The 13,323-nt window shown below is 41.0% G+C and overlaps 1 protein-coding gene across 9 annotated transcripts in view; it reads right to left on the reverse strand.

Moving 5' to 3' along the window:
• The window catches only part of FBXW4 (F-box and WD repeat domain containing 4), an 82,262-nt gene that overhangs the window by 67,536 nt on the left and 1,403 nt on the right, over positions 1-13,323 (reverse strand). The gene's annotated exons all lie outside the window — the stretch shown is intronic.

The following is a 13,323-nucleotide window of genomic DNA, read 5'->3' on the forward strand; positions in this document are numbered from 1 at the left end:
CCAGAGCCTGCTTGGGATTCTCTCTCCCTCTCTCTGCCCCTCCCTCGCTCACATTCTCTTTCTCTCTTTTCTCTCTCTCTCTCCCTCCCTCCCTCATTCTCTCAAAATAAATAAATAAACTTAAAAAAATAAACACTGGGGTGCCTGGGTGGCTCAGTTGGTTAAGCATCCAACTTCAGCTCGGGTCATGATCTGGCGGTTCGTGAGTTCAAGCCCGGCGTCGTGCTCTGTGCCAACAGTTCAGAACCCGGAGCCTGCTTCGGATTCTGTCTCCCCCCGTTCTCTCTCTGCCCCTCCCCCACTCATGTTCTCTCTGTCTCTCGAAAATGAATAAATGTTAAAAAATAAATACATACATACATGCTGAGCAGAATGTTAAAGAGTTTAAAATGAAAACAACAGAGTATGGGAATATTAACAATTAACACTATAGGTACAAGTTGTACCTCTAAAACTTTTAAGGGGCAGATAGAGATTTACTGGAATTACATCCTGTCTCTAATACCCTGTCGTCCATACCCAACAGCAGGTAAGAACAATCACATGGTATCCATGTGACGAAACACTGGGGAAACATCCCACAACATTAACACATACACGCATATTAAACTAATTATTAAAGTGCCACCGCACATTTATTATTACAGGGAAAAACCAGAAACTGGCTTTGGTTTGATAGAAAGGTTTGGGTTTGGTTATATATTGCTAGTAGCACACTGGTACAGTCTTTCAGAAAGGAACTCTGTCGAGAAAAATTGTTAAATGACAGCTTCTGACCCAGCATTCCCACTTTGAGCACTAAATCACAAAGAAATAACTCAAAAGAAAAATATATTTTTACAAAGATATTTATAGTTGTGGCTATATATTTGAGCTAAAACCTGGAAATAGCCCAAATGTTTGTCTGTGGGGGAGACCAGTATACTAATGCAATGGAATATATTGCCACTAGAAATGACAAATGTGGGGACTGCAAAACGTTTTGGAAATGACTATAGCAAGCAATGGTAATTTTCAAGCTAAGTCAAATTTATAAAGGTAGAGGTGAAGAGACACTACAGAAAATTATGTCTCTATAAACAACATGTCAGAAGAGGTAAATAGATGGTACTTTGGAGTGATATATATATATATATATATATATATATATATATATATATATATATATATATATATCACATAATATATTTCTGTATCTGTCTCTCACATAATTGTTGATAGTTAGGTCTCTCAATTTACCTTTAACTAAAGAGTAGAATAAATGAAGTTGTGGGAAAAGCTCAAAAGGCACACTTAGGAAACTAAGATCTAAATCCCAGTTCTGCCTGTTACCAATTATAAAATTCTGGTCACCTAACTTCTCTAATGGTCAATATCTTCCCCCAAGAAATGAGGATAGTATTTCTTACAATTGTTGTTTTATTTATTTTTTTTACAATTGTGGCTTTAAAATGAAAACTAAAACAAAGTACAGTTGGTCAATTCTTTAAATATAAGTATATGTAGTAGTTAATATCGATTAATGGTGTCTTCCCTGAAGCTAATTCAATAATCATTTATTTTTCTTCTAAATAATTTAATTACAACTATTAGAAATTGTTCTTCTAATGTCAAACATTAGTCCTCTTTCAGGCTGAATGATTAGGGTTTGGGTGTACACGCGTTAAAGCTAAAATGTATTACTGAATTTGTCCATTGGGTGAATTCAGTCCCTGGTTTCACATTGCTAGAGAGCAACCCACACCACCAGGTGGATGAAGAACTAAGGAAAGTAAAAGACAGTTAATAGGATGGACCAAAAGAACTTAACTCTTAACGAGAAAGATTAGATTCCCTGTCAAATCTTATCTGCAAATCCTTCCCAGATATAAAAGACATCCTTTGTAGTTAACCTCTCCTCTTGAGTTAGGTCTAATTTAATACATGGAAGTGAAACCAAAAATTGAATATTCTGGATCATAGCAGGAAGGAGGCAAGGAGGAAAGAATCAATATATTTCCTGAACTGAGTTAAGGACAATACTTCTCTCTCTAGTCACTTAACTACCATTTAGTGACACTTTACTAAGGGTCAAAGCACTGCCCTGGGGGCCTGATCACAGCAGCAAGAAACTTTCAAAGTTGAACTTTAGAAGCTGCTACCAAACAGCAGGTGCAGATGTCCTCTCCCACAACGAAAGCCATAATCATAGTACTTGGCTCTGGTCCTTCAAATCAAATTTTGACTTTTTTAAGTCACTCCTTTTGGCTTTGACTTGAGAAATAGTACCACTTTGTTGAAAGCCGCTTAACAGCTCAGCTTTTTCATCCCTTTTGTCCATTCCATCATCTTTGATGGTTAGTTTCCCTAGCTGGTGGCAGGATCATATGTATATTCTTATTAGCACCTGAGAAATCAGAAGGAATAAAAAAAATCTTCCTCTGAAAACAGGTACCCCTCCCTCCCTGTGGGACCTGTCACAGTCCAGTCAAAGGGGTCGGCGGAACTAGGCAGCAGATGTGCCTGAGAAGACAAGAGCAGGTGCCCCTTGGAATTCTAGAAGGACCCTTGTTCCCCTCTTTGAAATGCTCTCTGGTTGGCAGTTTCTCCAGCACACTTGCTAGTGTAAAGTGGGGGTGCTCCCCCCAAAATGATTAGTGCCCTGTAAATAATCCTCTCACAGGGCTGTTAACACTCAGGGGAATCTCTAACCGGCCTGTGGGCCTGGTGGAACTTCCCTTTTCCCAGCCCTCCTTCTCTTGCCTCAGGCTCATTTCCCACTTGTGCCCCCTCCCTCTCAGCTTTCCGGCAGGCACCATTATAGTTTGACTGCATTCCTGGGCGCATGACCTATTTTAAACAAAAACAACACAACACGCACCCATGGTAAGCTATCAGGCCCCTTAAAATCTTGGCAACAAGTTGAGTCCAGAGGGACCGAAATTAATCTAGGCAGTTATCTGGAGTCCACTTTCATCTCACCTCTCCTCCTTCACACCCCAAACTCAAAGCAAATAAATAAACCTAGTCTGAATAAAAATGCCTTGGGGTGAGGGAGGGGGAAGTGTGGGGATATCAGAGAGGTCTTAAACCTGCACGGTCTCGAAGATCAGTAAACTCCTGGATCACAACTCAGTTTCCCTCCGTGCCCCATCCTGCAGTTTGGTTCCCTTTGAGATGCCACGGACGCTGCCGCCCTCATGACTGGCACGACTTCCGTAAGCACAACTACCTGCTGATTTGGGAATTGGGGAGAGAAGGGGACCTGTCCACAAATGTAGAGCAAGGCCATCTTGGGGTGCACTGGGCTCAGGAGGGGAGACAGGGCTGTGCAAAATGATGCTCGGGGCTTGCACTTTTAACACTGTCTCTTGATTTATTTGATTTTGCTTTCCAGGAAGATTTTTTGCCTGCTGTATTGCCTATACCTACAAGTTCTTCTACCAATACTAAGAATTTGGCTTTAATATACAAGTCTTTTTCTTTCTTTCTTTCTTTCTTTCTTTCTTTCTTTCTTTCTTTCTTTCTTCTTTCTCTTTTTCTTTCTTTCTAAAAACATAGTCCACTTTATTCTTCTTAAGCCACAGTATATCATCTTTGGTTGTACAAACCTCACTTGTTACAGTCTTGCCAACAGATCACAGCTGGGGAGGGGGCAGTTAATCCGCTGCCAAGACTCCTGAGGGGTCCCTTTAAAATGGTAACACCCAGGATAGCACGCTAACACTGGGGGCAAGGGTGGTAGTACATCTGGCAGTGTACAAGAATTTAAACAGCCCAAGACAAGAAACTTCTAGCTCTTCATTTATACTTGCATTAGACTAAATCCTCCAATGGCCTCAAAAACAGAGGTCTATCATTAAGATTTTTAAAAAATCAAAGAAAAATCATTATATTGTATTAAATCGGTTACCTTCTGGCCAGGAAACAGGGGAACAGCCCCGACACCCAGGGTGGAGTGAGATTGTTCCCTACAATGAGGACGGGACCACGCACGAGGAAAGCAAAGAGCAGACCCCACCAGCCCCTTGAAAGGCCTCCAAATGTCAACTCACCTTACTCATTCGACCTCACCTCCCATCGTCCCACACCATGCAAGTGAACTCCAGCCAAGTCCATCTCTTCTACATTCGTTCCTACACCCACACCTTCTCCTATATTGCCGGCACCAGCCTACCTTGTCCCTGCCAAACGCTTGCCTCCTTCTTCTGGGCACCAGCTTACACTTCTACTTCCCTGAGTCCTGTAAACTGTCCTCTCCCCCTCGTGTGAACCCCCAGACTGAACCCCCAATACCCTAAACTGAGGCACTGTTAACTTTTTTCAGCTGTATGTCTTGTTTGGCCAATACGGTCATAAATTCTACAGGATCAAGTCTTAACCTCTTAGCACTTCTAAAGGTACATCCCAACCAGCACACTGCAGAGCAGTGGTATACCAGCAACCCTGAATACCTGTGCTGTCAAACTTTAATTTCTAGAATTCACTTTCATTCAACGAAAGATCCACACTTTCATGAAGATTGCTGTCAGACCAACCACTGAGCCACAATGTGGCCCATGACCCCATCTGCTGCAAATAAGATGAAGACTGTGTGTTTGGAGGAACGTATATGAACTTCACCTCAAAGGATATAAGAGAACAAGGTCAGGGCAGTAAACAGTTCACTCAAACAGTAACACACCAGATGGTAAATAAGTAAATGCACAGGTTTTTCAACTTTCTAAAACTTGTTTTATGAAAAAAATTACCTTTTAATCCTTTAACGTACTACCAAAAATTCTCACAGCATACAAATGTCTTGGACACAAAAGGGGAGAACCCTGGGCCTAGCGTGATTGGTATTCTGATAGACACTGCTTAGGCATTGCTTACGTTACTTCTCAAAAGTACAATTCTCCCTTTGGTAAGTCACACTTTCAACAATACCCGTAGCTTTTCAGGAGCCTGGACATGCTACCTTCTAGCTCCAAAGGCCCTTCGTAAAATGTATAATACACCACACCTTCAGGAATGCAACCAGAGCCCCCAAATTCTTACGCTAGAGAGGCTTGAAGGAAGGAACTTGAGCAGATAAATTACCTTAATGTGGTACCACATGTCAAAGCTGTCCAAAGAAGTTTCAGAAGCACTAGGCATAACACTAATTCATAACACTGAGCAGAGGATTTAGGAATGTGTTCACACTCACATTCATTTCCTCCTACTATTGGTCAAGTTCTGTATTTGACCATGTATGCTCTCCAAGATGTTAAGAGATATTAAGCAGGTAGGCAAATTTTATGATCAAAACGCTTTAGACAACACTGACCGAAACAAAATTAAACAGGTCTCTCTATCACAGGACTTCTCAGTGCCTTTAATTTACCAGTGGGCACTGTGAACCCCTAAGAGAAGGGATGTGGAGCACAGCATTTCCTGCACTCATTTCATCACAGAATCAGTTTTTCAAGAATCCCGCGGCACAACTTTCAGAAAGGCTGACCTAGCAGTTTCTGAGAAAAAAAACAACAGCAAGAAAGATGCCACTATTTTTTGTGAACAGGCCGTCCTCTCAGTGAGTCATGAATTAGGCACTAGCAGCTTCACAAGTGGACTTTGTTCTCATACCTCGAGAATGACTTTTCCCTGGGCTCTCCATCTGAAATGTAAGGAATAATTACACTGCTCTGCTTCTCGGGGTTGTTTTTTATTGTTTTTAATCTTGCAACTGTGTTCCGTATTAATCACTAAAACAGGTTCCCAGCCCAAGTAGCCAGGCTTGAAAATCCCTGGTGCCCTTCCAGCCTGGATGAAGGGATGGAAAGAACGTGAACCAGACGCCACCCAGCAAGTTTTTACATCTCTGGTTTCTAGGCCATTATGATAAAGTCAAACTACAGCCAAGATAATGGATAAATGAGAGGTTCTTCTTTAGTAACTCACTTCTAGACAGAGGTGCACACAGCACCTCTTAATGCACACACAGCATCCGTATCTGACTCTCGACCCACCTTTTCAATTATGGACTTCCTGAAAAAAAATAATTCAAAGCAACATGGGAGGTCAAAGCTGGAGCTACAGGAAAGAAAGAAAAAGATGTACTGGAAGAGGACTATTTCCCTTTCTCTGCAGGGAAAGAACCCATTACGAGCTAGTGAACCGGGGGAAATACCATTCTTTTTGGTGAAAAAGCTTTCCAGGAAAAGTATCTCAACATATTTACTATAAAACAATTTAATTTCCCTGTCCCATCACCTGCCACCCCATCCCCATTCCCCCCAAAAAGCCCACAGATTGTGGATTTCCTCTCATTCTTGGCAGAGTTACCAGAAGAAATATAATACCCCCTTCGGACTGCTCCCAACAGCTGCTAGAACAAGATGGGGAGCTGGGGGTAACCTTCCTAAGCTGCCTCTAAAAATGACCATTCCCCCTGCCAAACCAAGCAGCCAGTGAACATAAGACCTCTCTTTCTCTACTTTAAAGCTGAGACCCCAAAAGCCACAGTGTCCCCTAGTCAAAAATACTGGCCTCCACCCATCTGATCCCCTCAACTTGACTATAAGCTGAAACTTCTATAGTCAGCCACCACTCTGTTTCTTCCCTAACAGGCATTTCTTGAAATAATTCTCTGCTTCACAGGACTAGTATCCTTTATTTGTTTGCTTAACCCACCAATTTCCAAGTTTGGATTTTTACCAAATTCCAGTTTGGTGTAATTTCCTTGTCTCTGTTCACCTCCCCAATACCACATGCCTTGTACACACACACACACACACACACACACACACACACACCCCTCCTTTCAGGTCAAGAGCCTTGCAAAACAAAAGTCTAGGAACAAATTCAGCAATGACTACACTGTATCCCAGCCCTTTTGCCCTACCCCAACATCATCACACACTAAATGTGCTTCGGTTCTGTTAGAAAAGCCCCAACACCAGGCAGCAGAGAGACTTCCAGTTAGTCTTTGGCCTCTCAGCTGAGACCACCAACAAAGAAGTTCATGAATGTCAACTGGGGGCAGAGGCAATATCTCTCTCTGCCAAGGAGAAACTGGATGGAGCCTCCAGCATCATTCCCCAAAGGTGACAGCCGGGGTTGAGTGAAGACCGTGAAAACTGTACAAGAGCTGGAGGAGAAAATATAATGTAAGGAATGATTTGGATTCAGGGGCAGAAGAAGGTGGAGGGATGAACTGGCTGACCCCAAATGTCTTTTCCATCTCTAACTCCTATGATTCTTTGACCTCCAATTTTGTGCTGCAGACAAGGAATGGAAAGTCAACAGACGTGGTGATGTTTTGAAAGAGCCTGGCAGTCTGCTCTTGTCATTTAGTGGCCTTTGCATGTATTTTTTAAGGTGTCTCTAAGCCCTGTCTTCATTTCACAGTTGTCACCTTTCTCAGCAATTTGAGCTCATGTCAAATACCAAAAAAGAAGGAGAAGAAGAAAGAATGTACTGGCAATTAATTGTGGGCTAAAGAGGGGCAGGCCCATTGGGTGGCCCAGACTTCCAGGGAGGGCAATGTGGATGGTTTGGATATAATGAAGAACTGACTCAAAGTTGAGACAAGGCAGCTAAACTCTAACAAGAGGTAAATTCTTTCTCCAGATCTCATCCTCAGCTTCAGATATAGCTCAGGCGTTCACATGATTCAGGATTCATGAACATATTCTTAATTAGTACAACCACCTTGTTTCAGAGTTCCATCTGAATCCTGTTCAAATCTAAACAAGACTGCTGAACAGAAAGGACAACCAAATCTTTGGATTCTCAACCTCACCTGATGGTTGATGCACCTGAGATAAATTCTGGAACTTAGCAAAAATGTGTTCCTGTGGATCAAAGTGAAGGATATGCCAATTTTCACTGAAAATTCAATACTTGGCTTTGTCCTCATTTTTTCAAACAGTTGACCTCATCTTAAATTTTCAAAATGTACTGGTCTTAAGAAGAGTCTGCCTAAATACTCCCTGTTCTATCGTTATGACTCGTAAACAGAACTAATCCAATGCCAGGGTCAACCCAGAGTTAAGGTTGTCACACAAAGGTAATTTTACACCAAACACTCCAAAATATTTTTTTTCAAAGACCTGTACGCTTCCTCAGTAACCTCATTGTCAGTTTGATTTCAGCAGCTCACAACCTTTACCTAAGGTGAAGGTACCAGATACAGAAAATTCAAAGTATGGTGTATTGAAATATTTTCTGAGATCGCATTCCAATAGGAATTGCTCATCTTAGAAACGGTGAAGACTTTGGGTTTCTCTGTGTTTCTGCCTTGAATGCTAGAAAATGCATCCCCTACTATTCCAGTTTTACAAGACTGTAAAGGATACAAGCAGCTCTATATTCTCAAGGTCTTGGAGGAAAAGACCTTCCATTCTTCCAGTTTGCATTTGGAGATGCTAACTGTACTAGGCCTGCTTCCACAGGTGTATTGTTTTATTTATTTTAAAAAGCACCTAAACTGAACTCGACTTTTATTGACTCAACAAAACCATCAAAAATAAGGCCTTTTCAAAACGACTACAGTTAAATACATCCACCTATGAAACTTTTCAGTCAACTAGAGAACAAGTAAGGGACGCCCCTTCCTAGGCAAGGCAGAAAGGGGAAGGAGAAAGCCTAAGCTACTTTAAGTTGCTAATTGTTTTCTGAAAATCACTGTTTAGACCTTAAATGTAGCCAGGCAGCAATGCCTTCTCCAGGTCAGAGTTAGGAAAGGAAACTTTATGCTTTCTGGGCCAAAAAAATGCTCTTAGGTGCAATCATTTTAAAACAAACAAACACACTCTGCTTATCTGTGTCCATCTCCCCACTCTGGACGTTAATCATCACTGAAATAGATACCCCGTTCCCCAGCCTCAAAGAGCTCCAAGCCTGCAAGACCCTGGCTGAGGAATGAATATACATGCCAGGGCAAACGCCTCAGAGCCTCACTTCCTAAACACCTATTGTTCATTCTAGGCAATTCTACCACAAGCAAATGCAAGAGAGCACCCAGGCATTGCTCAAAGGATATTTAAAATGAAATTCAAGTTTGAAAACATACTGGACTTAATTTGGGAGGAATTAAGATTGGCAAAAGTATTTTTAAAACCCCCACAGATGTACATACACAGGTATATTTTATTCTTTCTGTTCTCGGCTCGTTAACATTTTCACTATTCGAAGTTGTAGACAGTACCTCTGCTCGTCCACCTGTCATATAGTCTGTCTACTTCTTGCTTTCAACCTTCATTATAAACTGACAGGGTTAAATTTTACTGTTTTGTTCGTGAAGACTAAACTAAGTTTTCCTCCTACTCTTCAGGGAAAATTTAAAAGATTCCTATATGAAACATTTCCTTTATTTTTATATTGAAGATCTTTCTATTCCCCCAGGCTTCATAAAACCTTCAAACGAAACTGATTTTAAACCAGACGACTGACTCAAACTGTCTTTGTGCTCACTTTTTTTTAAAAAGCTCAGGATCCCTACCCATGTTCACTGTTTGGGCAAGAGGCCTAAAGGGAAGCAAATTATTTGTTTGTGGTTTTAAAGTGGCCAGAATGCCTTCAAGCACAAGTATAAGACCATTAACAAATCACAAGGAACCAAAGCAGTTCATCTTACTCAACAAAGCTATGATCAGGTTAGGAACAGCCAAACTGAATGGGACTTGCCCTGGGCCGGAAGGTCAGTAAACCTTAGCAGTTTGTGTTTCTGACCATCAAGAGGCTCTCCAGCAGGGAGTGCAGACGCTAGGCCCACAGGTTGTGCTGTCATGCTTCCAAAAACATTCCGGACAGGTGAGAGAAACTAAGCTGTGTGTGTGTGTGTGTGTGTGTGTGTGTGTGTGTGTGTTTCCCCCCACCTCCTGTCTGTAAGCAGCACCGCCAGTTCAAACCATCTCCACTTTTGCTATATACAGACTGATGAGAGGAGAAACCAGGCAAGTAAAAAGTTCCATTTTACGACAACTTCTCGAGTGCCTACTGTGTGCCGAACACTGTTCGTGCTTACACATGAGTACATTTAAGCCTCATTTTACTGGGTAGGCCATTCCTGTTCTTAGAGATGATAAAACTCAGGCCGGTGAGTTTGTGTAACGTTTGAGAAAATGAAGTTTCGTGTTGTGCTTATAAAAATATCCCACTGTCCGGTCTGCAGTTAATTAGCCCAAACCATCAACTATAGTCCTGCCACTATCCAAGCAGCCATAGTCTCTTTATACTTTGGGCCCAGGCTCCCTGATGCCCTACGAGGACTGGGGTGTGTGCTGTCTCCCTCCAGGGATGACAACCACCTCTCTTGGTGGCTTATCACGCCTCTGCAGCTGTCCAGAAACAGACCACACTGGTAAACATTCTCTCCACCTGCTGTAACCTGCATAACTTCTTCCCTCAACTCAGAAAACACGAGCGGTGACCCTGCTCTTTATCAGGTCTGTGGTAAAACAACTTCCCTAGAATGTCGGAGATACCTCATCCCAGGACACAGGCAAGAAATCAAAACACACATGGCTAATAAATAATAAAGCCATATTACTTGACAGTCCCAAAGCAATTTATACTATAAACTCATTTCATTTTGTTGTTAGTGCTTACAGAATGAACACTCATTCTCATAATCTCTCTTTAGACCATTGGAAAAAGAAAGAGAACTGAACATCAATTCTTTCATTCATTCATTTAATCTCTCTAAGGAAAGAAAGCTAAGCTTTGCCTTAGCTGGCTTGGGTTCCCTTAAAGGTCAACTGATAATTTTTTTGAAAGAATTCTTTTTTTTTTAAATATTTTTAAATGTTTATTTATTTTTGAGAGAGAGAGAGAGAGAGAGAGAGAGAAGGGGAAGGGCAGAGAGAGAAGGAGACACAGAATCTGAAGCAGGCTCCAGGCTGTCAGCACAGAGCCTGACACAGGGCCCAAACCTACGAACAGTGAGATCATGACCTGAGCCAAAGGCACACACTTAACTGACTGAGCCACCCAGATGCGCCGAAAGAATTTTTCTTATAAGAAACAAAGGTACAAGACCGCATGCCAAAAAATCCCAAAGAATCATTATCATCATACTAGATAACCAATTTGACAACTGGATAACCAGACAAAATCATACTAGAATAAAAGTTAAGCAAAATGATCAGGTTCAAAATTTACAAAAGATTATAGTAATCTTGTACATCATTAATAATACCCAGTTGGAAAACATACTGGAAAAGAGACTGCATTCACAAAAAAAAAAAAAAAAAAAAAAAAAAAAAAAATGCATAACACATTTAAGAATACTTAGGAATAAATTTACCAATAGATATATAGGAACTTTACATTGAAAACCACAGAAACTTTTGAAGAGGCACAGAACTTTTTTTGCTGGGGAGTTGGCTGGGAGTGGAGACATGACACACATTAAAAAAAAAAAAATCCAACAAGGAGGGGTGCCTGGGTGGCTATTTCAGTTAAGTGTCTGACTCTTGATTTCAGCTCAGGTCATGATCTCACAGTTTGTGAGTTTGAGCCCCACATCAGGCTCTGTGCTGACAGCATGGAGCCTGCTAGGGATTCCCTCTCCCTCTCTGCCCCTGCCCTGAGTGCTCTTTCTCTCTCTCACTCTCTCTCTCAAAATAAATAAACAGGGGCGCCTGGGTGGCGCAGTCGGTTAAGCGGCCGACTTCAGCCAGGTCACGATCTCGCGTCTGTGAGTTCGAGCCCCGCATCGGGCTCTGTGCTGACAGCTCGGAGCCTGGAGCCTGTTTCCAATTCTGTGTCTCCCTCTCTCTCTGCCCCTCCCCCGTTCATGCTCTGTCTCTCTCTGTCCCAAAAATAAATAAAAAACATTAAAAAAATAAATAAATAAATAAATAAACAAACAAACAAACAAGTTTTTAAAAATCCAACAAGGATAATATAACCTTAACAGATATTAGACTCTACCAAAAAGCAACAATATTACAATAGTATGAGATGTAAAAATATATCTGTGGAACAAAATGGAGTTCAGATGTACATACACACACACACACACACACACACACACACACACTTAATAATTGGCAACATAAGCTTTCTAAAACAAAGGGAAGGAGAATTATTTAACAAAAAGTATAGTAACAACTAGGCAGTTGTTTCGGGAGAAAAAAAAAAGTTGAATTCACCCTTGCACCTAAACAAAACTGATATTGATGGAAGTGTTAACTATTTTAAAAAATCAAATTATAAGAAAACCAGCAGAATATCAAAATGATTTATCTGGTCTGTGGAAAAATTGTAAATTTCTCAGCTTTGGGGTAAAAGAAGAAAAAAAAATCACAAAAGACTGAAAGATTCTGATATACTGAAGTGTAAAACTTCTATACACTAAGATAGTAAAGTAAAAAGGACTGGGGAAAATATTTGCATCAAAGATGACAGATGAGAGCCTAGGATCTATGACCCACAGGATTCCAAATTTATGAGAAAAACATCAAGACCCCAATAATAAATGGGCAAAGACTAGGTACAGACAATCTCACAGGTGAAACAAACACATGGGAAAATATTTATTGGGGTCAGTGGTTAAAAAAAAAAAAAGCAAAATCATAAAACAACAAAACTTTGAGACACCATCGTATGCCCACTAAAATAGCAGAGTTTTTTAATTTTCACATGAAATTGGTTAATCCTTCTTTGCTGGTGCCGCTGTAACTTGGTACAATTTTACAAACCATAACCTTTGATCCACTGAAGCCAATCTTGAGCGACATAGGTATGGTATGTAACATATGTCAGTAAAGCTATCACCCAAAAATGCTTTATTCATTATCTATAATAGCAAAAAGCTGGACACATCATGAAAGTTTAATATTAGAGGAATGTTTTTAATCTCCGTTTTGGTAGAGTCCACAAACATTTATTATGCACCTATTTTGTCAGGATCAGTAAGATAGCAACTGAGGGATGGGCGGGGGGTTATGCAACTATAAAGTCATTTTAAATCATGAGTAGTTGTCTAAGGTGGTGGTATTATAGCTCTTTATGTTTTAAAAACTTTCTTTAATGTTGTTATACTGTTTCATAACTACCGTTTTGGAAACCCATACTGGATGCAGTTAGGTGCAGTCTGAAAGCTTTTACTCACCCAATGCTATATATTTTCGTCCCTTCCTACTTAATAGCTCAGGTGGTTCAAAGTTTTCCATGCACAGGTCTCAGATCCCACCCAAAACAGGTCAAAATGCAACACCAAACAAACCTTCGTATACCACCTACACCTAATCCAGTCCCCTGCCATAAGCAGGCACCCCTTTTTGTGTGTTCTGCCTGTATCAAGCCATAAACTATGGGTGACACTTGGACCAGGGGCCTTTTCAGGTCTGAGCCCTTTTCTCCACATTC

Source organism: Neofelis nebulosa, chromosome 13 (genome assembly GCF_028018385.1).
Source record: "Neofelis nebulosa isolate mNeoNeb1 chromosome 13, mNeoNeb1.pri, whole genome shotgun sequence".
Taxonomy (NCBI): Eukaryota; Metazoa; Chordata; class Mammalia; order Carnivora; family Felidae; genus Neofelis; species Neofelis nebulosa.